The sequence below is a fragment of the Malus sylvestris genome, chromosome 9 (assembly GCF_916048215.2).
Source record: "Malus sylvestris chromosome 9, drMalSylv7.2, whole genome shotgun sequence".
In the NCBI taxonomy this organism is placed as follows: domain Eukaryota; kingdom Viridiplantae; phylum Streptophyta; class Magnoliopsida; order Rosales; family Rosaceae; genus Malus; species Malus sylvestris.
This window is the reverse complement of record NC_062268.1, coordinates 33,188,752-33,214,536: the sequence shown is the minus strand read 5'-3', so window position 1 is coordinate 33,214,536 and position 25,785 is coordinate 33,188,752. Positions and strand designations below refer to the sequence as shown.

Here is a 25,785-nt window from a genome sequence, read left to right as displayed (position 1 = left end):
CTGACAGGTTTTCTCCTGAAGGAAAAGTGAAGTATCCAATAACTAATTATATGTCATGCTCAAGCCTTGTCCCGGAGCGCCAAGCTTGGGTAAACAATGTAGAAGTAATCCAAGTACTAACCCGAGTTGAGAAAGCCTTAAAGGATCCTAAATGGGCTGCTACAATGGATGAAGAAATGATGGCACTACATAAGAATGATACATGGGAGGTAACAGAGCTACCTAAAGGGAAAAAACGTGTTGGGCATAGATGGGTCTTTATAATTAAGTACAAGGCAGATGGATCGGTAGACATGTATAAAGCAAGGTTAGTAGCAAAGGGTTATACTCAAACTTATGGTGTTGATTATCAGGAAACTTTTTCTCCAGTAGCAAAGATGAATACAGTACGAGTTCTGATTTCTTTAGCTGCAAATTTGAATTGGCCACTAAAACAGTTTGATGTGAAAAATGCTTTTCTTCATGGGCACTTGGAAGAAGAGGTATATATGGATTTTCCTCCGGGGTACAATACCAGAGGGAAAACCTAAGTATGTAGGTTGCGAAAGTCACTTAATGGACTTAAGCAATCATCTCGTGCATGGTTTGGTAGATTTACTCAAGTTATAAGGAGGATTGGGTATTATCAAAGTCACTCGGATCATACATTATTTGTGAAACGGGGAGGTGGTAAAGTGATGACCTTAATTATTTATGTGGATGACATGATAATAACGGGTGATGATTATGAAGAGATGATGAAGCTAGAACAAAACCTTGCCGTCGAGTTCGAGATGAAGAATTTGGGATATTTGAAATATTTTCTTGGCTTGGAAGTCGCTTGGTCATCTTGAGGTATTTTCTTGTCTCAACATAAATATGTTCTGGATTTATTAAAAGAAACTGACATGCTAGGATGTAAACCTATGGACACTCCCATCATAGAGAAACATTATTTGGGGATTTATCCAGATAAGGAACCAGTTGACAAAGTTATATATCAAAGACTAGTGGGAAGGCTGATTTATTTGTCTCACACTCGTCCGGATATTGCCTGTGCCGTAAGTGTGGCTAGTCAATTTACGCACTCACCAAATGTGGATCATATGGCGGCGGTAATGAGAATCTTGGCATATTTGAAGTCTACCTCAGGTAAGGGAATTTTGTATGAATGTCATGGACATAGGAGGATTAGGGATTTACTGATGCTGATTGGGCAGGTGATGCGAATGATAGAAGGTCTACATCTGTGTATTTTACATTTGTTGGAGGTAATTTGGTTACATAGCGGAGCAAGAAATAGAACGTGGTATCTCTGTCCTTTGCCAAAGCCGAGTATAGGGATATGGCACATGGTATGTGTGAGATTCTTTGGCTACGGAAGTTACTTTGGAGTCTCGGTTTTAAACAAAAGGAGGCAATGAAGTTGTATTGTGATAATAAATCCGCTAGAGAAATTGCTGAGAATCCGGTACAACATGACATGACTAAGCATGTTGAGGTTGATAGACATTTTATCCAAGAAAAGTTGTAGAAGAAGATTGTGTCAATATCGTTTGTGAACTCAGAGGAACAACTTGCAGATATTCTCACCCATGGTGTGTGTAGTAGGAGGTTCGATGACTCACTTGTCAAGTTGGGCATGAGTAATATCTATGCTCCAACTTGAGGGGGAGTATTGGAATAAGTCAATATTTAGGAGAAAATGAAGGTAAATATTTTGTAATTATTAGAGTCATGTTTTAGGAAGGATATTATGTCCTTTATTTTTGTTTTATTTTGTAACAAGGATTGTATGTACCTTTTATTTAGAATTGTGGAATATACGAAAATTTAAGCTGTAAAATTCAATTGAACCATGATAGTGAGAAAACCTCAAGGTTGAATTGGAGAGTGATTCTTAAATGAGGGTGTTTTTTTTTCATTAGATAATGCTAAGGAGACCAAACATTTAAACCAAATTTGTAAATCAAATAATGTGTCATCAATAACAAATAAGCAGGTTAATCAATATTTAGTAATAATTCAATCATCAACAATCATGTCAATTGGTTTGCAAATTTAGTTTAAAAATTTTGATCTCGCTATCATTATCCTTTTTTATAGGTCAAGGGCAAGCCTCCCATTTAACATATTTTTATTAACTAAGTGAGGCCCATCGTGAGGCCCAAATATAATATCACTATTGTGATTAGGGTTACTAGAAAACTGGTCATTCCTTCGTCTATAAATATTGGACTTCGAAAGCAAAGAGGGGAAAACATATTTATTGCTGTCTCTAAAAAGCAAAGATATTCTACTTGATATCTTCTTCTTGATTGAGTTTTTCTCATGGATCGAGGTATGGTTTTTATATTTATGTAATTTCCACTTTATATTGTTGGGAAAATTAGGAAATTCAAGATCTAAATTTTTTGCTTTGCATATGGTTTTGGAGTCATGGTTAAAATTTCATGATTTCTACATTGTTGATTTAGTGTTTGTCACGAATTGATTAAATCATATCTATTATGTTTTTTCATGATTTCATTTGGTGTTTGTTTTTATGCCGCGCTGAAAAATAAAAGAATATTAATTGATGGTTTGAATTGGTAAATCTGTGCATTATTCTTTGTTATGCATCTATTTTATTGATTTTAATTCAAAATTCATAAAGAAATTAAGATTAATGCAGAATGCATCATAAAACTCTGAAATACCTTGGATTTTTAAACTTTGAACTACTTTAAATGGCTGATTAAGTGTTGAATATGGCGATTTAGATATGATTCATTCAATAATCAAACCTACATATGGCATACAAAAAATGTTCTTTATACATTAGACGTTGGGTAAGTGTTGATCTTTCAATTGATCATCGGTTATGAATTAGGATACTCGATATTAGCTTTGTCATTGTTTGGGTTAAAACTTAAACTTTGGGCTCAAAAGGAAGTTGGCCCAAAAGGAAGTTGGCCCAAAATGATGAGAGAAGCCTGAAGCCTAGCTGAAGCCTAGAAGGCAGAAAAGGCCTTTCCCGACTAGGTGCAGGTCATTTGCACCACTTACTCACCTACCCAAAGACCAAGTGGTATAGACCAGCCAGTTAATTAGCCCAAAAGTACTTTATAGTGGCAGTGAAAGTAAAATAGCTGATGAGTCACTACCCTTCAAAATACATTCGGGCAAGATTACTGCTACAGGGGGTCAGGCCGAAGTGTCTATAAAAGAAGAAAGAAAAATCAGAGATAAGGACACTCAATCAAACAAACAAATACAAGCACAAACTCTGCTCAAAGCCAGATTTACCTTCAAACGAAACTGTAGTCAGCCCAAGCCTTCATTCCTTTCGGGATAAACCCTTACCAAAATCCCTTTGTAATAGCTCTACTACCTTGTCTTAAGCCTGATGTAGTATCGATCTCTTCTGTAAACTCATCTCCCTACCCCCTTTTCTAAAAGCTCTCAAACCCCTTGATAGACCACAAAGATAGGAAGTTGCAAGACGATCAGCCTTGCCCGACAAGGTTAAACCTTGCTCGACCCTCTTTGTTTATGTCTTTTCACTCATTAAACTAGCAGTATGTTGTATACTTCCAGTTGCACTCAAGTTATTTCTAGTAAGATGACGATTAAAAGATACTTTCAGTTCTTAAATCCGATTTGAATATGTCTTCACAGTTCAAACCAGATCTAAGTTCTAAGCTTTCGGGCATGCGAGTTTTGATCATTTAAAAGTCCTTGGCCTCAAGGCATAAAAAGAACCTTATGTGGACGTAACCCATTCACGACAAGCTTTGATAACGAGAAGTCCGAAGTTACTTGGGGCGCAAGTAATCGACCTATCTCTCAGTTTTATTTCTATTATATTATGATTATTGTAGAACGTTTGAGTATAGAAGAAATTCTGATGGGAAGCCTCAAGGCCTACATCTAAGGCCTTACAAAGGCACCTATTTGGATTCATTCTGCTCTGTAGGCGCAGATAATAAGAAGTATAATGGTTATAACACTTCTGCAAACAATAAAACAGACATCATATATTCGAGTACTGGGTTAGTTCTTGATTGGAAGCCTCAAGGCCTACACCTAAGCCGCAAGAGGTAAATATTTTGAACATAAACTATTTCTCTCAATACAATTCTATCATATCGTCGTTATAAATTTTTCTTCAATACAACGATGTCTAATTAGGAAAATGCAAAATTTCTTTCCTAAACCACATATATTGGTCATTTTTAATTATTAGCGAGGACATATTTATCATAAAATGATAGCAATTAATGCTATTTTTTGGTTTCCCATAGAGAAAAGTGATTACTAATAAGGGTGGAGGGCTTCACTTGCCCCACTATTTTTTCCATGTGCCAGGAAATCATTTCTCAAGCTTGAAGGTACCAAATATGGGAGCGAAAGACAACAGTTTCCCATTTCCAAGTTCTGATTCCTGCATACCAAACGTAGCCTAATGATTTAGGTCCTATGTGTCATATACGTCTCAGTTCCAAAACTCCCCCTCTCATAAATTGATGTAACAATTTTCAAATCCTCTCCTTCCCTAAAAAATATATATTTAAAAAATAAAAACCATTCAAAAATGAAAAGAAAAGAAGAATTCATTTCTCATTGAAAAAAGTTTTGTTCATAATTAATGTTGTCTCAGAGGAATTCGAGCATGCATCAATGACTTTTAGTAGCGTTGCCATTTGGCAAGGAAGTTAGGAAAGTAATGTGAATTATATATTTTTAAACAAAATATATTTGGCATTTTGTTTGCCCCTTTTGGACCAGGAGTATCCTCGTCGGATCCTCTTTGTGAGAATCCTGAGGATCATCCGATCACATCCGTTTATTATACATTGTGCGTCCAGGATCCTCACAAAAAGGATCCGGCGAGGATCCTCCTGGTCCAAAAGGAGCAAACAAAATGCCAAATATATTTTGTTTAAAAATACATGCCTACCAAATAGCAATGCTACTAAAAGTCATTGATGCATGCTCGAATTCCTCTGAGACAGCATTAATTATGAACAAAACTTTTTTCAATGAGAAATGAATTCTTTTTTTTCTTTCCATTTTTGAATGGTTTGTATTTTTTAAATATATATTTTTTAGGGTAGGAGAGGATTTGAAAATTGTTACATCAATTTATGAGAGGGGGAGTTTTGGAGTTGAGACGTATAGATAGAAACGTAACATCCTATCCACTTGAATATCGGACCACATGCAATTTATTTTTGCTTGGATAAACATCATAACATTTGAAAGTTTTACTTAGCCAACTTATCTCAATATTTACCAATTAATAACTCCAAGTTTTGCATGTGATTAAATATTCCAGTGGATAGGGTGTTAAGTTTCACTCATAAGTACCGAATCGAAATTCCTCATCTTCTAAATTATTGTAATATTTTCGAGTCCTCTCACTTCCCTTAATAATAATAAACTTAAAAAAAAAAAAAAAAACCTCCAAGTTCTAGCTACATAAGAAAAATGATTGTTTTTTCTTACAAGAGAAGATATTAAACCTTTATTGTCAAACTTGATTCTTCATCTACCTAAAATGTCTCAAAATTTTTTTTTGATACAAAAGGTTCAAAATAACGAGCTTGTCTCCGACCAATTGTGACGGGCTTGTAGCTTAAGCCGTTAAGATTATATATCCTACGGCCTATACACATTAGATGACCACACCACTAACAAGCTTGGCATATGTTAATCCAAGCCAGAACAGTTGAGGGCAACTTTTATTTTTTCAACGTTAACTGATAAGAGTATTGACAATTGCCACTAACTCCGTGTTCATTTGTTTTGGAGTTGTGGGGCTTGTTGAATTTTGGATATATATTTCATATTTAACATTTACAAGGTTGAAGCATATACATGGAGAAATGGACGGAAATGAAAGGGAGCAGCTAGAAAGCAACCTCCAATCAGTCCTTAAATCACTCATACAAGGGCTACCAACTATTTACAATAACAAGGAAACACAATCCCTTAATTCTAGGCTAAAGCAAGCTAGAAACAATATCTTGAATAAAACCATAGCCTTGGCCGAGAGTTCTACATTGAACAAAAGATATGACTTGATTGATTTGCTGTAGTTGGACCTCCAAGCCTTAGCTGCTTCTTGCTTATTCCAATACTCCCCCTCAAGTTGGATCAATGGGGTTCGTTGAGCCAAACTTGAACAATAAACGCTGAAATTGAGCAGTAGGAAGGTATTTCGTAAAAATATCAGCCAACTGATCATGACTGCGTGTGTAATGAATGTTAATAACCTTCGATTGAACTTGTGCTCAAATGTAATGACAATCAACCTCGATATGTTTAGTCATTTTGTGAGAATCTGGATTGGAAGCAATGTGCATAGCAGCTTGATTGTCACAGAATAAAGACATAGGCTGATTGCTTGGAAACCCTAAATATGAGAGAATACCATTTAACCAAATGAGGTTATAAGCAGTGGATACCATTACTCGATACTCAGCCTCAACACTTGATCGAGCTATGACGCTTTGTTTTTTGCTTTTCCATGTAACCAAATTTCCACCCACAAATGTGCAAAATCCAGTGGTTGACTTACGATCAAGAGGGTTGCCAACCCAATCAACGTTTGTGTACCCCATGATGGCAGTGTTACCATTCATTTTCATCAATATACCTCAACCAAAAGAGCTTTTGAGATAACAAAGTATTCTTTTAACAATGCGTAAATGAGCAATGGTGGGAGCATGCATGAACTGACTGGCAATGTTCACTGAATAAGAAATATCAGGATGTGTGATTGTGAGATAAATCAACTTCCCAACTAACTTTTGATAGTCAGTGAGATTGGTGGGAGTCTTACTTTGCATGTCGTGCTGGAGTTTACTGTTAAGGGGAGTCCGAGCAGGCTTACAATCCACCATATCAACATCCTTTAGAAGGTCAAGAACGTACTTCCTTTGATTTAGAAATAGCCCATTATGAGATGTGGCCATTTCAATGCCAAGAAAATACTTGAGAGTTCCCAAATCTTTGAGAGCAAACCGGACTAATTTTCCTCAATATTATCACCTATCATTATGAGATCATCAACATAAATCAAAACAACCTATTTGCGTACTGAACCGATTGGAACAAAAAGTGAGGAATCATCATTGCTTATGTGAAAGCCAACTTCTTTAAGTACTGAGCTAAGTTTTGAATACCATGCTCTTGGAGATTTCTTTAAACTATAGATAGATCTATGAAGTTTGCACACCATGTCAGGATCATGGGATTGAGGGTGACCTGGGGGTAACTTCATGTACACTTCCTCTTCTAGCTCACCATGTAAAAATGCATTCTTCACATCCATTTGATATAAAGGCCAAGATTGATTAACTGCAACGGACAACAATACTCTCACTGTGTTCATCTTGGCAACTGGAGCAAAAGTCTCTTTATAATCCACTCCATATGTCTAAGTAAAACCACCAGCCACCAAACGAGCTTTGTGTCTCTCACCAGTTCTATCAGAGTTGAACTTTGTCTTATACACCAAACGACTGCCCACTGCTTTTTTTCTTTGAGGAAGCTTAATAATACTCCAGGTTCCATTGTCATGGAGCGCTTGAAGTTCATTTTTTCATAGCAATTTTCCAAATATCATGCTTATTTGCTTTTTAAAAGCTTTGTGGATCATGAGTATCATCTAGGGCACTAAGAAAAGTAGCATGAAAGGATGAACATTTTTTGTAAGTGACAAAATCTGCAAGGGGATATCTTGTAGTATAGGTAACATAATCAACAAGCCTAAATGAATGATGGTGATCTCTTGTGGGATTTCTCCGAGTTGAAACTTGTGGTGGAGGCAGTGGCTCGGAGACTTGAGATAAAGACTCTGTATGTGGGCTTGGAGTGTCATTCCTTGGTACTTTTTCTTGATAAGAAGGGATGTTAGGTAATGGAAAGAAATCATGCAGAAACTCCCCATGATTTGTATCAACCAATTTTTGTGTAAAGTAGGGAGTTGACTCATCGAATCTAACATCCCTAGACACTACAAGCTTCTTAGTGTCTGGATTATAACACTTATAACCCTTTTGTGTAGATTTGTCATGGTGTGTAGGTTAAGTGTGAACAAAACATATACACCCAAAGACCTTTAAGTGAGATAGATCAATCTTTCTTTCCTTCAACACTTCATAAGGATATTTGAAACCTAGCACTTTAGTAGGGAGTCAGTTGATGATGTATGTAGCTGTAAGTACCCCTTGTGACATGCATATGAAACATAAGAGCTTTTGTCTTCTCAAGAAGGTCTCGATTTTTTTCTCTCGGAAACCCTGTTTTGTTGGGGAGTACCGACACAACTTGTTTGGTGAAGAATGCCATGATTGCTCAAATATTGTGACAGATTGTTGGACATATATTCAGTGCCATTATCGGATCTTAATATGTGAATATTGGATGAGAATTGAGTGCCAACAAGTTTATGGAAATCTTGAAACACACTTGCAAATTCACTTTTAAACTTTAAGAGGTACAACCAAGTGATCCTTGTATAATCATCCACAAAGGTTACAAAATACCTATATCCATCAAATGACTCAACAACTGGTCCCTAAATATCTAAATGAATGATTTCAAAAGGATTACTAGCCCTAGACAAGGATGAATCAAAAGGTAATCTGACAGATTTCGACAAGTGACAAACATCACATTGAATCTTGTCTTTGCACAGGTTTGGAAACAAAAAAAGACATCACTTTTTCATAGGGGTGAGCCAACCATTGGTGCCAAAGATGTTGGACTTGTGGTATACTGGAGCTAGCTTGAAAAACCTTGGAAGTCTTGAAATCTTTGGCTAGGTAATAAAGTCCATTCAAAAGGAAACCTTCACCAATCGTCTTGTTGGTGATGATATCCTGAAAAACAACATTGTGAGGGGAGAAAATGGCTAGGCAATTTAAAGATTTTCTGAGGGTTCCAACGGATAAAAGTTGACAAGGAAATGAAGGAACATAAAGTGCTACTGACTCTAAGTGATCTGAAAGAAGATTGATTTTTCCTTTTCCTACAACTGAGGCTCATTTCCCATTAGTTATTGACACTTGAGATGGAATGGACATTGTTTTAAAATCATGCAGTTTGGTGAGTTGATTTGCCATATGATCCGTAACTCCTGAATCTATAATCCAATAATTATGCACACAACTAGCATTAAGAGCAGTTGAGAAGGAACTTAAGATACCTGGAATATCATCTTGTGGAACACAGTTAGTCTTTACAAGAAATCCAGCGAACTTTGCCAATAAAGCAATGTGATTTTTGCTTTCAGACATGGAGGTTTCCAAACAGTCATTGTGCAACTGTTTCTTGTGAAGATAGGCTGCGAACTTGTTGATCAATACAATGGGATTTGCTGTAAAGTTTATCATTCATTCAGTTGAAGAACTAGCTGCATGGTTGGCTCGGTAAGAGGGATGATTCAAGCTTTTCTAGGGGCCCTTGCTATCTTTTAATGAGCTTGGCTTCAACTTTGGATGCAAAATCCAACATCTATCTCGAGTGTGTCCAACAACATCACAATAGTTGCATTTCAAGTCAGGCCTTTTACCTTTATAAGGCTTTCCTTCAGTGCGACTATGATTAGAAACGTAAGCCCTAGTTTCAGGCATATTTGACTTGGTCTCCAAGTTCATCACTTTCTTGCTTACTTCATCTCTTTGAATGATAGCACACACATGTGAAAGATGGCAGCTCGGAATTCATAAGTACATGGCTTCTAAGATATTCAAACTCTGGGCCCAAGCTTGCCAATAGTTGAAAGATCTTATCCTCATCAGCTCTCTTGATTAGGACAGTAGCATCAGTGGTATGAGGTCGATAAACATCAAGTTCATTCCACATACTCGTCAAGCTGCCAAGAAGTTGAACAAATGACTTGCCTTCTTGTTGAAGATTTGCAATGTCTTTCTTAAGCTGAAAAACACGAGCAGTGTTGTTTTGATTCCAATACATTTCTTTGACTTGATCCCATAGATGCATGGACGACTCTGAATAACTAAAATTTTTAGCAATTCTACGCTCCATAGAATTAAGTAGCCAAGACATAACCAATTGATCTTTACACATCCATGACTCAAATGTAGGAGATGTGGCTGTAGGCGCTTGTATAGCAACATTTGTTACACCCAACCCCCAAATAATTGTGTAAATTAGTAAGTCCCTAAAATTTTTAATGAAATTTCGTTTTTGGTCCCCTAGCTAGACTAAATCTGGACCTTCTATCTAGATTTCCTAAACTCCCTCAAACTGCCACGTGGCACCCTAACAAACCTCACATTTCTCTCTCTGTCCTCTACCCCCGTGACCTATTCTTCTTCTTCTTTCTGTCTATGCTTTCTCTCCCGTCTCTCTCTTCCTCACTCCCCGATCTCTCACCCCTCAACCCACACCCGAGAGCTCCACACTACCCTCCCCGACATCAACGGTGCCACCATCATCATCAAACCTCATATCTCTCTCTCTCCCGTCACTCTGAGGAGCAGTGGAACCCAGGAATTCTCTGGCCGAGATTCCTTCGATTTTCCGGTTAGGTAAGTTCGATTTTACCTTTCTTTTCGTTCTAGTGTGAAGTTTAGATGAGATTTATTAAGTTTATCTCGTTAAATTACAAGATTTTAGAATGAAATCGACTCGGGGGAAGGCACACCTATTTTCGGCGAAACCGTGGGTGTGGAAGGATTTTTCGGTCACCTCCGACCGCTCTACGGCAAACCAAAGGTAGTAAACTTCTCCTCTCATCTTGTGCTTTTGTTTGATACCTAGATCGGAGTCTAGTGTCGTGGTTTGCAGTCAGCCGGAGCTAGGAAGCTTTGGTGTCATTCTCCGGTGAGCACCAGGCCTTTAGGCCGTTCTCAAAAGGCCACGGGCCTTAAGCCCATTTTTGCTTAACCCCAAAACCTTTTCAAAAATCAGGCCTTAGGGTCGTGTAGGTCTGAGCCGAGCCCAGAGACCCCACGAAATCCTAAACCCTTTTAGAACAGGCTTTCGGGCCTTGGGAGAATTAGGGCCTTCAGCTCGTGTAGCAAAACCCTAAACCTTTGGGCTTTAAGACCTAAACTCTAAAAACCCAAAATCCTAAACCTATTCCCTTAAACCCTTTAGACCCAAAACCCATTTCCTTTTTAGTTTCTTTCATTTAAATTGTTTTTAAAAAACCTTAGGGCCCAACCTAAATTTAAGCCCAATCTGACCCTTTGACTCGTTGACTCTGACTGTTGACTTGGTATACGGTCAGAGTTGACTTTGACTTTGACTTTGACTTTGACCAGTCAATCGGTCAACGTTGACTTTTAGAGTTGACTTTTTGAGGTTTCGTCCGGGACCTCTCATAGGCTAATTTGGACGTCCTGGACCCGTTTTTTTAAGTCCGTTTTCCCAAATTCAATCGTTTGAGTAGAGTTTGACTAAATGTGCTATTTCTGTGCTTAGAGGCAATTATTGTGGCTTTTGCATATTCGCTAGCTGCGCGGCTTTTCGAAGGCGAAGTACTGTGAGTGGACCTCTTCTAAAATTTGCATAATTTTTATAGTTTATTTGCATAAATGAAATGCATGCCTTACGAATTTATTAACTGATTTTATGTTAAGCATGTTTACTGAAATGTTGATTTTCGTCTCGTGTTTTTGGTGAGGAATTAATTATTAGCCTATATTGAGCTATAGTTTGATATATCGTATTTTCTATAAAAACCATGAATTGGTAGACTATCTGATGGATGACGATAGGATGCTAGAACATGTTTTCGAAACCCCTCTTTATAGTATAGACGATGGATGACTTTATACTATGAAATGATTATTTATGAGAAGCATAACTATTTGTGCATACCTAGTGGACACTATGCCGCCTGGGGCGAGGATCTGGTGTTGGCAGATAAGCTGGGAGAAATAATCCCTAGCTACAGGCTGAGGGACACGGAGCAGGCATTGGGCCGGGAGTTGGTAATCTCTGGCTACGAGCGCAGAAACCACGGTGCTGGTATAGGGCGGGGAGATATATTATTATTCAGTGATCTTACTAGCAGCACACCGCGCTTACGAGATGATCTACGAGACGATACACGCGATGATTTATATGATGTTTTTCCGCGTTATACCTGTTGAGATGTTTTATGGCATGCTAGAGTTTCAGAAAACCTATCACTTATTTATGCTAGTAGTTTTCATTATATATAAATCTGGGGGTTAGTATGGTTCATAACTGTTTTCGTATTATGTATATATATAAATCTGGTCCACTCACCCTTGTTTTGCGCCCCCTTTCAGGATTTAGAATTGAGGCATACGATCCCGACTTCAACGCTTTCGCATTGGCATATTCGAGTCCTCTCGGTGTAGGACCCTCATCCTTTTATTTATTAAATTTTATATTAATTCTTTTAGAGCTCTAGTTAGTTGTATGCTCTGAACACGTTCCTAAATTTTTAACTCATTGTATTTAAATTCATAACCCTTATTTACTTCTTATTCTTAGCTTTTAATTAATGGCTTTCGTCACCCTCAGGTGTCGGCCAACACGTGTCTATCCTGGTATTCGGGGAATATCAGGGTCGGGACGTGTCAACATTGACATATCCAAGCTTAGATCTTCCTCCCAGTGCAAGAGATATGGCTCTAGCCCATGGAAGATAGTTGAATTCATTCAACAAGACAAAACTGAGACGTTGGTTTGGATTAACCTCAACGTCGGAACCTACTGCAATAGCCATAGAGCTTTCAGCTTCAGAGGAATTGTCTTCCGCCATCGTAGCGTGAAGAAAAAAGAAAATGCAATGGAAAAATTCAGAGTCAGGATTTTAAAATTCCTGCTATGATACCATGTTGAATTTTGGATGTATATTTCATATTTAACATTTACAAGGTTGAAGCATATATATGAGAAAGGGACGGAAAGGAAAGGGAGCAGCTAGAAAGCAACCTCCAATCAGTCCTTAAATCACTCCTACAAGGGCTACCAACTATTTACAATAACAAGGAAACACAATCCCTTAATTCTAGGCTAAAGCAAGCTAGAAACAATATCTTGAATAAAGCCCTAGCCTTAGCCAAGAGTTCTACGTTGAACAAAAGATATGACTTGATTGATTTGCTGCAGTTGGACCTCCAAGCCGCAGCTGCTTCCTGCTTCTTCCAATAGAAACCAATATGTGGAAAGCCACTGTAAGAAGTGAACCAGATGCATCCCCCATCTCAGGACGACCATCGCGGGATATCATAAACCCCGATGGGAGTATGGACATGTTAGAAGAGTCTTCACCACTTACTGCTACATTGAGAATTTGCATGTCAACCGGAGCATATATGATAAAGGATCCAAGAGGGTCTATGTAGCACTCTTAAAGCATCAACATGTTGTCCTCCGTCGGGGTGAAAGGCTGCTCAATAAAAACCATTCCAAACAATTAACCTAAACTGTTTATAAAGCATTAAACTTAGTAAAAATGAACACCATTAGACTGATATGTTTTCCTCAAACTTCAAACTAGCAATAGTTCAACTCTTGTTTCTGGACTTTTCTTGTCAAAAAGATTTCTGCAAGTAAAAGTTGAAGAAGGAAAGAAAATTACCCGAATGATGGATACACGATTTTCGGGATGAGTTCCTGTTGAAATGTAGGCAATCTCATGCACTGGATTTCCATTAGAGAGAACATCCCACTGCAAGTAAGGTCACATTTCAACCCTTAATTACTGATAAATCAAGATATATATAAACCTGAACTCTTGTTTTCTCATCTTTGAAGAAGTTAAAGATAGTGTGCGTCGACAAAGGAAGCCAGGGAGAAGTAGCAACACTGACGATCGTGCCATGCGGTTGTCCTATTTCTGTGCTTTTATGAACAGAGACTTGAATCCCATTATTGTCAACTTCTGATAATTGGGGGAGGTCAAGATTTCCCACCATGCTTAACATTCCACAAAAGTTCTTCACCATCCTCTGGGAAAGCTTCATTAAGCTTCTCTTGCCTTCAGGCAAAGTAACCACTAAAAAATGGAAAACATGTTCATCAAAACTCAAAATTAGGCTCCTCTTGCCATCTTTGTATTATTATTTTCTAGTTTTGGAAAACATAGGAGGTGATTGATGAATGCTTACCTCCAAACACACAATCGTTCATTAAACAATGGAATCTCTCACACATCCTTTGAAGAGTAACAATCCATCTCTCAGCTCCATATGCAACACTACTACAAATTAGATCTCTATAAAGCTGATGAGTTTGTGTCTTGTGGTCAACCGCCATATGCTCAATCCAAGTAATTTTCCAACTCAATACTTAAAAACGATTCTACCAACTAAAAACAAACCAGAAATATTGTAATGTGTGCTATTTTATGAAGCATGTAATGCCATGAAAATAATAATCGTGTACTATCTACTTGTGATGTTGATATGTATTCTAAGTAACGATTGACAATTGATGCTAAAGTGCTTTTCCCCATTAGATTACAAGCATAGCTCAGCAGTAATTTACAATATAGACATATTTATATGGTTGAAGATTAGATGAAGCAAACCTTGGAGTATCCGTTATGCATGTCTTCCATCATGCATCCAGAAGGTAGCCTCCAAGATTGAGGCTGTCTCGTAAAACTTCCTTTTGCAAAGTTATAGGAGACATCAGTGATGACCCAAGTTCCTAGCTCAATTTGCTGACAATGGCGAAGAAAGTAGAAATCCCCCGACAGCACCAAGGGTGAGAGAATGTGCATTTCTTCATACATCTGCATTAAAAGATTTGAAATGTATGAATAATTGTGAAAAGATACAGGTAAATAATTAGCATGCTTAACCAAACAATTGCTTTTTATGTACCAACTGCAAGCAACCACTCCGATTTCCTATCATTCCACTTTCAAGAACTTCAATTGTCCTTGGTTTTGTTACGATTGTGGGAAAGAGTTCTTCCCATTTATTCTGTAAAACGAAGCAGGTTTTTCTAAACTTCTCTGATCTTTGCAGCATTTTAAATTTAGTATGTCAGTAAATAGGAAATAATGAAAAGTTCGAGTTATAGAACTAACGAAATCTAAAAACATGTCAACCAAGTATGCTGCACTAATGTGCACTACTCCTGAATCCTTCGAAGACTCGACATGAGCACAAGAGTTTCTGAAGTGATTGGCTTTTGGGAACATCTTATCATAGTTGTCCCGGTTGAGGAGATATCTGCTATCAGTTAGGGATTTCATCCACACAGGCTTGTCGAGTTGAAAAAGCTTGATCAGTTCTTCATGGCACTGGCCGGAATGTCTTTCATGAGTGCCTTTTCCATTTGAACATATTCGTTTAATTGGTAAGCTATTGCGGTATTGGTAAGATTGAGATTAAGAGGTGGACTTCTGGCGATCACATGGTTCGAGGAACATCCTGGTGATAATTTTTGCGACGATCCAAGTACAGGCGCCAACGATTTAATTTGTGATAGTGGTTTCCCTTTATACTTAGAAAAAAGGCTGGCTACCTTATCATGCTTCAAAAAAAAAAAAAAAAGGGTGTGCTATCCACACCCCATTTTACTTCTCACACACCCATTGATAATTTCTATCAATTGATCTTCTTCAATTCATCCGATCCGACGGCCAAAAATTAAAAAGGTGTGTGAGAAGTAAAATGGGTTGTGTGGATATCACACCCCAAAAAAAATATATGCCTAATCAGACATCATTGTAGTGAAGAAAAAATTATATTAAATGATAGAATGAATAGATAGAAACAGTTTATGTTCCAAATATTTACCTCTTGTTTCAAATAGGCATTTGATAAGTGAATTTTATATTATATATTTAACCCTATTTTTAGTATGTTCTGGTTAATATTTTGGAAGAATTTTGATACTTTGAATTGTATTTTTAATATAGGACTTTCGACTTCATCTGGAGCAAAACGTGGTCAAATGGACTAATTTTGGAGTAATTCCAGTTGGAAGACGTTCGTGAGTCACTTAGCTTGATCGTATCAAAAATTGGGATTTTTCCATCAAGCAGTTATTTTCTGGCGATAAAATAAAGGAGCAATGTGCGGTGCTGGAAAATAACGTTTCTGAGCTTAAATTACGTTTTTAGAGCCCAAGATGACATCAGATGGTTTCGTGGCCTTCTGGAGATGTGTTTGGAGCGTCCTTATCTTTAAAACAAGCTATCTTGGGCCGGATTTAGAGGAAATCGGAGGCTAAAACGTGGCTGGACAAGTACTTGGCAGATTCTCCTAGTTTAATTAGGGTTTTATTTTCTAAGATATTTTTATTATTTTTCTTAGTTTCCTAGTTGGAATATGAAACCTATGTCTTAGGGTTTGTAAGGGCTGGGCAAAAATATTGCTTTGGCTGTCTATAGTTTTACAGGACGCTTATTATTATTCAACTTTAGACACAAAGAATTTGGCTAGGGTTCTTGGAGATTTTCTACTTTAAGGTGCTTTCATTCCTTTTATTTTTAATAATATTTTCTATGATTTCAATTATGAATATGTATAACTAATTCTTTTCTGCTAGGGCGAAACCTTGAGTCTTAGCATGAATATGTAATTTTTATTTAATTGCTTATGATTGATTGCATGCGCACTTTGAATTATTGATCACTGTTTTAAACTATCTAATTCTCTTGATGATTGGCCACCATGAGGATGTTTAGACAAGTAATTGGATGTAATTCGGTCGGAATATCACCGGAGGATTAAATATTGCTTCTTGTGATTAATAATTGTAATTTCACCTAAGGCGAACATCACGTTCTTAGGGGTTGCAAGGTTCTTCAAAAGGTTTTCATAAAACTTAATGAGTCTTGCATGTTTATATTTGATCTGAATATCACAAACGGATTACATGTTAGATATATGTTCTTGCTTGCATATCACGAGGAGAATATGTGTTAGGAAAACCTAACCTTCGAAGTGGCATATGTAAATCATAACTAATTGGTAAAAATACATAGAATTGCTAGGTGATGGTGGAACCCTAGTGCCTTTATAAATTGATATTTAAACTCTTTTCTTCCATTATATTAGTTTTTGTTTAAAATTCGTTTTTAATATTACCCACTCTCAAACTCTCTTTTCTCAAGTTTTAATTCTAAGTACTTAATTAGGAATTATTTCTACATAAATTATCCAAATAGTTCTTGAGGAAAACAACCTTGCATGAGCATCTATACTACAACATCCTTGTATTCTTGCAAGTATTTCATGTGATTTTGACCCTATTTACATAGACGTTAAAAACTCTATCAGCATTCTCCTGTCGAAGTATTTATAAACCGAGTTGTCGCTCTTTTTCTGGAATCGATGCACCACACAAGTTGGGCAAACGACATTCTTTAAGGTTTCTCTCATTAAACAGTTTTCACGACGAATGTTTTCATTCAGTTGACGAAGGTTTCTTTAAGGTTTCACACACACATGTAGTATGACAATTAATTTATATAATCCATCCAAACAATATATGAGTTCAAATTTTCTGTACCTTTTTTGTGACCTCTTTGTGACATCTATTATTGATTGAAAACGTGTTAAGTTTATGATAACAAATATAAGGAAATTTAAATTTGTGGACATGTATCAACCAATGATAGAGACCAAAGAAATCGCACACAAAATGAGTGCAGAAGATTTGAACTCACATATACAAATTAAACAAAAATGTATATGGATTTATGTTTTTTTTTTAACAAACGATATATCTACATTAAGGATCAGGGGATAGGTTTAGCCTCACAATGAGTTAGTAATAATGTGGTTCAAATTCGCATTTGGAGAAAATCGAACCTAAGACCTCTCACTTACAAGTGAAGATAAATGCCACTAAATCTTAATTAATATTAATTGGTGTATATGAATTTATGTTAAGTTCAGATAAGGACCCCAAATTGTTACCAAATGAATCCAATCAAGAAAGAGATAATATGCTAATTTAGAGTCTATGGTCCAGAGTTGGCCTAAATTTTTTTTTTTTGTTTTTTTTTGTTAAACAATAGATTTTGTTATGTTAGATGTTAGATTAGCCATTGACTTGTGTGAATTTTTTTAAATTTATTTTCGTTTCACATTTGAGTACTTAATTAGTAATTAACTGCACAATGAAAAGATTTTGTTATGTTAGATGTTATATTAGCCACCGACTTGTGTGAAATTTTTTAAATTTATTTTGGTTTCACATTTGAGTACTTAATTAGTAATTAACTACACAATGGCACAACTAAAATGGAAAATGATGACGTTAGCAAGAATCCAAGGAGCAAACAAAATGGAACAAGACTTGGTTGTTGAACAATTTAGCAGCCATTCCTGCTTATACCCAATCTCGTGTGGAGATGTGGACAAGACTTGGACACGTATCCACACGGGATTGGGTATAAGCAGGAGTGGCTGCTGAATTGTTTAGTAGCCAAGTTAATTCCAACAAAATGCCAAATATATTTTGTTTAAAAATATATAATTCACATTACCTTCCTAACTTCCCTGCCAAATGGCAAAGTTGTTAAAAGTCATTTGCTCGAATTCTTCTAAGACAACATTAATTATGAACAAAACATTTTTCACTAAGAAATGAATTCTTTTTTGCAAGTGGCCCTTTACTACAGATATGGAAAGGAGTTGAGCCCTTGCATGACAGCGTGGATTCAAATCACACTGGTGACTAATCTAATATCTAATCTAACAAAACCTATCGTTTGACCAAAAAAAAAAAATCTTCTTTTCATTTTTCATTTTTTGAATGGATTTTTTTTTAATCTATACATTTTTCAAGGAAGGAGAGGATTCGAAAATTGTTACATGAATTTATGAGAGGGGGAGCTTTGAAGTCGAGACGCATGGTAGAACTACAACACCCTATCCACTTAGATATCGGACCATGTGTAATTTATTTTTGCATGGATAAACATCATTACATTTGAAAGTTTTACTTAGCCAAATTATCTCAATATTTACCAATTAATAACTCCAAGTTCTGCATGCAGTCAAATATTCTAGTGGTGTGTTAAGTTTCCACCCATACGTCCCGGTTCGAAACTCTTTCTTCCCCCTAAATTTGTATTAGTTTCGAGTCCTCTCACTCCCTTTAATAATAATAAACTTAAAAAAAAATAAAAATAACTCCAAGTTCTAGCTACATAAGAAAAATTGTTGTTTTGTTTCTTACAAGAGAAGATATTAAACCTTTACTGTCAAACTTGATCCTTCATCTACCTAAAATGCTTCAAAGTTTTTTCATTTTTTGATACAAAAAGTTCAAAATAACGAGCTTATCTCCGACTAATTGTGATGGGTTTGTAGTTCAAGCAGTTAAGATTATAGAGACTACGGTCCATACGCATTAGATGACCACCACTTACAAGCTTGAACAATAGCATCGTATATATAGCCAATTATTCAAAACGAAATTCAAACGGAGTCTCAAAACAGTCACAAAAATAAATTTCACAACCTTCTCCAACGGCTAGTTTTATTCTTAGCATAAGAATTACAATTCCACCGCAAACAGTTTAATCAAAGCTCGAGCAGTTGAGAGCAACTTGGATCTTTTGAACGGTGGAACTAATGAGAGTGTTGACAGTTGCCACCGACTCCATGTTCATCTGCTTTGAAATTGAGGGGCTAGAAACCAATATCTGGAAAGCCACTGTAAGAAGTGAACCACCTACCCTGGAATTGCCTGAATCCCCAGTTATTTCAGCACGGCCATCACCTGATATCACAAACCCTGATAGGAGGATAGGTATGTTGGAAGAGTCCTCACCACTTACTGCTACGTTAAGAGCTGGTATGTCGACTTGAGCATATACAAATAAGGATCCCAAAGGGTCTGTGTAACTTTCTTGAAGCATCGACATGTTATTCTCGGTGTTGATGAAAGGGTGCTCCACAGAAACCATTGAGATCAAACTGAACTGTTTATAAAGCAAAAACATAGGCTGAAAGCATTTCCTCATCCTTCCAGCATTTAAAGTACCATCAGTTCACCTGTAGTTTCGCCGTTATTCCGGGATAAAATATTTGTGAAAGGAAAAATGGAAGAAGGAAATGAAACTACCCGAATGACACATATACAATCTCCTGGATGCGTTTGTAGTTGAAATGTTTGCAATCTCATGCACTGGATTTCCATTAGACAGAACATCCCACTAGGAGAGAAATCAAATTAAGGTATCAGTCATATCACATTTCAACCTAACAAAATGAGGAGGATCTTTTTGTTAGTGAGAAACCTGAACTCTATTTTTCTCATCTTTGAAGAAGTTAAAGACAGTTTCGGATGGTAGAGGAAGCCAAAGAGAAGTAGCAACACTGACGATCATGCCATGCTGTCTTGATTCTGCACTCTTACGGACAGAGACTCGAACCCCACTGTTGTTCACTTCGGACAATTTGATGAAATTGGGGTTCCACCATAAAACCAATTGGCAATATGGGGAGTAGCCCAAGATCATATAAGCACATAGCAAACCTTGTCCTTCACCGATGTGGGACAACTCTCAACACGCCCTCGCAAATGTTGCGGATTTTCAAGTCTACACGTAGACAACAACTGGATGATGTGGAGCGCGTTTCGCCGTTTGGCTTCACACAAAGACAACCCGCTCTGATATTATGATGAAATTGGGGTTCCACCATTAAACTAATTGGCAATATAGGGAGTAGCCCAAGACCATATAAACACATAGCAAACCTTGTCCCTCACCGATGTGAGACAACTCTCAACACAACTGAGGGAAGTCAAGTTTACCTGCCATGCTTAGCATTCCACAAAAATTCACCATTCTTTGACAGAGCTTCATTACACTCCTCTTGCCTTTAGGCAAGGTAACCACTAAACAATGGACAAAAGTCTCATCAAAATCGAATTTTCTTCCACAATTCTAACCTTAAACAGCTAAAGCAGTCTCGTGCCCACCATCATCCACGGTCTCCCTTTTTGTATCATTCCACACCAAAGAAGCCTGCACCTGCTCCAAACTTACTATATCTTTCTATGCAATGAAATTTCACAAGGTTCTCGTACGAATCTAGAAGTGAGGTAAGAAGAAAAAGCCCTTTGTTTCTTCCTCAACATCAATATCGCGCTAAAGCTAGGGCGTCACCCGTAAGTGGCGCGCTGTGTGGCCTGAGCACAGTGATAAGTGAGCAAGGGTCGCTGTATCTCCATCGGCACCCGGATGCAGTGTTAAATGAGCAAGGGGGCCATAGAAACTTCTTTTCGAACGACTCCACTCAAAGTTGTTTGGGAGCATATGCTCCTATCAACTTTACCCGGGACACACAAAAGAAGTACTTTGATCCTATTAGACGGGGGAGGGTGAAGAAGCTAGGACAGAAGGGTAGAGTTCAAGAGAGCAAAATGCGTTTAGGAACGTGGAATATAGGAACCTTAACGGGAAAATCTATGGAAGTAGTGGAAGTTATGGTGAGGAGAAGGATAAATATTATGTGCCTACAAGAAACTAAGTGGGTTGGTAGTAAGGCAAAGGATCTAGAAAACTCAGGGTTTAAACTTTGGTATTCGGGCACAAATAGAACGAGAAACGGTGTTGGCATCATCGTGGACAAGACCTTGGTACAAGATGTTGTAGATGTCAAGAGGGTAGGAGATAGAATCATGGCAATCAAGATTGTAATAGGACAAGAACTTATCAATGTGATTAGTGCGTACGCACCTCAAGTAGGGTTGGATACGAGTTCGAAGGAGAAATTTTGGGAAGATCTTGGAGACTTGGTGCAAGGAATTGCTCAGACGGAGAAGTTATTTATAGGAGGAGATTTAAATGGACACGTGGGCAGGGAGACAGGCAACTATGGAGGTTTTCATGGTGGCCATGGTTTTGGGGAGAGAAACGAGGATGGGGAAGCTATCTTGGATTTTGCAATGGCATATGATCTCTTCTTAGCCAACACCTTCTTTAAGAAGAGAGAAGAACATGTGATCACCTACAAGAGTGGGTCGTCAAAAACACAAATAGATTTTCTTCTAATGAGGAAAGGGGATCGTATAACTTGTAAGGATTGCAAAGTTATACCAGGAGAGAGCGTGGCTAATCAACATCGCTTGTTGGTGATGGATGTACATATCAAAAGAGTAAGACAAAAGAACAAGACTTGGAAGTGCCCAAGGACTAGATGGTGGAATCTAAAAGAAGAAAAACAAGCCATTTTCAAAGAGAAGGTAATCACCCAATGTGTGTGGGATAGAGAGGGGGAAGCTAGCCAAATGTGGGATTCCATGGCTAGTTGTATCCGAAAAGTAGCAAAAGAGGTATTAGGAGAGTCCAAGGGCTTTGCCCCACACCAAAAGGAATCTTGGTGGTGGAATGAGGAGGTACAAACAAAGGTGAAGGCTAAGAAGGAATGTTGTAAAGCCTTATACAAGGAGAGGACTGATGAAAATGGTGAAAGGTATAGAAAAGCGAAGCAAGAGGCGAAGAAAGCTGTCAGAGAAGCTAAGTTAGCGGCTTACGACGATATGTATAAACGACTAGATACCAAAGAAGGAGAGTTGGATATCTATAAACTATCTAGAGCAAGGGAAAAGAAGACAAGGGACCTAAACCAAGTGAGGTGCATCAAGGATGAGGATGGAAAGGTTCTTGCTACAGAGAACGCGGTTAAAGACAGATGGAGAGGTTATTTTCATAATCTTTTCAATGAAGGACATGAAATGAGTGCTTCTTTAGGGGAGTTGAGTAACTCAGAAGAGTGTAGAAACTACTCTTTTTATCGTCGAATCCGGAAGGAAGAAGTGGTTGTAGCTTTGAAGAAGATGAAGCATAAAAAAGCAATAGGCCCAGACGATATACCAATCGAAGTGTGGAAACTTTTGGGAGAGACAGGTATAACATGGCTCACTGACCTTTTCAATAGGATTTTGAAAACGAAGAAGATGCCAAATGAGTGGCGAATGAGCACTTTGGTGCCTATCTACAAGAATAAGGGCGACGTACAAAATTGCATGAACTATAGGGGTATTAAGCTAATGAGTCATACAATAAAGCTCTGGGAGAGAGTCATTGAGCATAGATTGAGGCAAGAGACACGGGTTTCGGACAACCAATTCGGGTTCATGCCAGGGCGCTCAACCATGGAGGCAATCTATCTCTTACGAAGATTGATGGAAAGATATAGAGATGGGAAAAAGGATTTACACATGGTCTTTATAGATTTGGAAAAAGCGTATGATAGGGTCCCAAGAGACATTCTTTGGAGGATTTTAGAGAAGAAAGGAGTACGAGTAGCATATATCCAAGCTATAAAGGATATGTATGAAGGAGCAAAGACTGCCGTAAGAACTCATGAAGGACAAACCGAAAGCTTTCCCATAACTGTAGGATTACATCAAGGCTCATCCTTAAGTCCTTACCTTTTTGCGTTGGTAATGGATGAGTTAACACGACATATTCAAGATGATATTCCTTGGTGTATGCTTTTCGCAGACGATATAGTGTTGATAGATGAAACTCAGGAAGGGGTAAATGCAAAGCTTAACCTTTGAAGAGAAGTGTTGGAATCTAAAGGTCTTCGCCTAAGCCGATCAAAGACAGAATATATGGAGTGCAAGTTCAGTGCAAATGGAGGCCAAAACGAGTTAGGGGTGGGGATCGGAGATCAAGAAATACCAAAGAGCGACCGTTTTCGTTACCTAGGATCTATCTTGCAAAAGAACGGAGAATTAGATGGAGATCTCAACCATAGAATACAAGCTGGATGGATGAAGTGGAAGAGTGCATCCGGCGTGTTGTGTGACCGCCGTATGCCACTGAAGCTCAAGGGAAAATTTTATAGGACGGCAATAAGGCCGGCGATGCTGTATGGCACAGAATGTTGGGCGGTGAAACATCAACACGTACACAAAATGGGTGTAGCGGAGATGAGGATGCTTTGTTGGATGTGTGGGCACACGAGAAAGGATAAGATTAGGAATGAGGATATCCGGGGTAAAGTAGGAGTAGCCGAAATTGAAGGAAAGATGAGAGAAAATCGGTTACGGTGGTTTGGACATGTGCAAAGAAGGCCTACTGACGTTCCGATTAGAAGATGCGACTATGGGACAGAGGTTCAGGGCCGAAGGGGTAGAGGAAGACCTAGGAAAACTTTGGAAGAGACTCTAAGAAAAGACTTAGAGTACTTGGATCTAACGAAGGACATGACACAGGATCGAGCACAATGGCGTTCTAAGATTCATATAGCCGATCCCACTCAGTGACTTGGATTTTCCAAGTCTCCAACCGAGAAGTTTTCCTCACTCGGGAAATTAAGGGAACACTACCCCAACCTACATGCTCCACTCAGAAAGCTTCAACATACAAGCTTTAACAAAAGAAAATTCAAAGAACTTAGCGAAGAAGGCTTTGGTGTATTTAACACAATACGTTGAAATGAAGGAAAACTTATTTATTGATATCCCCGATAAGCTACAAATATGTACATATACATGAGTCAAAATAAGCACACAAGAGGGAGCCTTCACAAAGGTTGCTTAGGAGAAGTCTCAGCAGTTGGTAGAGCCCCAGAAAGAGAAGGCACCTGAGGGGGATCATTTGGAGCCTCAGTACTGGACAGAACCCTAGAAGGAGGAGGCATCAGAGGTTGATCATTTGGAGCTTCATTACGCGGTACAGCCCTAGAAGACGAAGGCAATAAATGCCTTTGGAACAAACCCACAAATCTCTGATGATCAAGTAAAACCTGACCATCAGTTTCCTTCATCTGGTCAAGCTTCCTCTTCATGTTTGTAGCATAGTCATGTGCGAGCCGGTGCAACTGTTTATTCTCATGCTTAAGCCCTCTAATCTCCTGTTTGAGACTCATCACTTCAGCCGCCAATGATTCAACTTGGCGGGTTCGAGCAAATAGGCGTTGGGCCATATTAGACACAGAACCTGCACACTGAACACTGAGAGCCAGCGAATCCTTAACAGCTAACTCATCAGACCGTTTGGAAAGTAGTCTGTTATCTTTGGGAGTAAGAAGGTTCCTGGCCACCACCGCAGCGGTCATATCATTCTTCATCACGGAATCCCCAACGGTAAGAGGACCAGTAGGGGAGACGAAGGATGGGCGCCATATGTTGTCTGGAAAAGGCGGGGCTGCCTCTTCAACAAGGTTCAAGTCAAAACGACGGTCGGAGGGGCCAGACATTTTCAAAGGTGTTGAAGAGAGAAGAGGTCGGACAAATCAAGATCTTAGAAGTGCAAGAATGAAGCTTCTACTGGTGGAGATTCAAGTGTGCTTTGGAACTTAATGCCAACCCCTATAAAAATCTGCACTCGACGAAGCTTCAGAAATCGAAGAGGCGCCTGCTCAGAAATCGAAGAGGCGTTTGCTTTCTCAAAAGCTGGGCTGCTTAGAGATCACGAGGGTTGATCTCAGAAATCGAAGAGGCGTTTGCTTTCTCAAAAGTTGGGCTGCTCAAAGACCACGAAGGCCGATCTCAAAAATCGAAGAGGCGCTCGCTTTCTCAAAAGCTGGGCTCCCCAGAGACCACGAGGGTCGATCTCAGAAATCGAAGAGGCACCTACTTTTCCAGCCTTTTCCAGCCTTGTCAGCACCTGTCACACGCACACTCAGTTTTGCGGAAATTATGGGCATTCTGTCAAAGACTTCTGGGGAAGTAGAAAACACATGAATCTTACTGTTCAATCACCCACTTCCCACACGCAACAATAGCTCATGGGTACCACAAATAACTTTGCCAAAGTTCTCTGCCAAAGTTGAGCACGTGAAGCTTGCAGCTCCCACTACATCGCTCTGACCAAGAAGGGTAAAAGAATAGCAAAGAAACAGCACTAACAAAGTTTAGACCCAT

The 25,785-nt window shown here is 38.4% G+C and overlaps 1 pseudogene; it reads right to left on the bottom strand.

Moving 5' to 3' along the window:
- Positions 1 to 5,662: 5,662 nt before the first annotated feature.
- LOC126583058 (homeobox-leucine zipper protein HDG11-like) lies at positions 5,663 to 15,996 on the bottom strand (annotated as a pseudogene).
- Between the last annotated feature and the right edge of the window lie 9,789 nt (positions 15,997 to 25,785).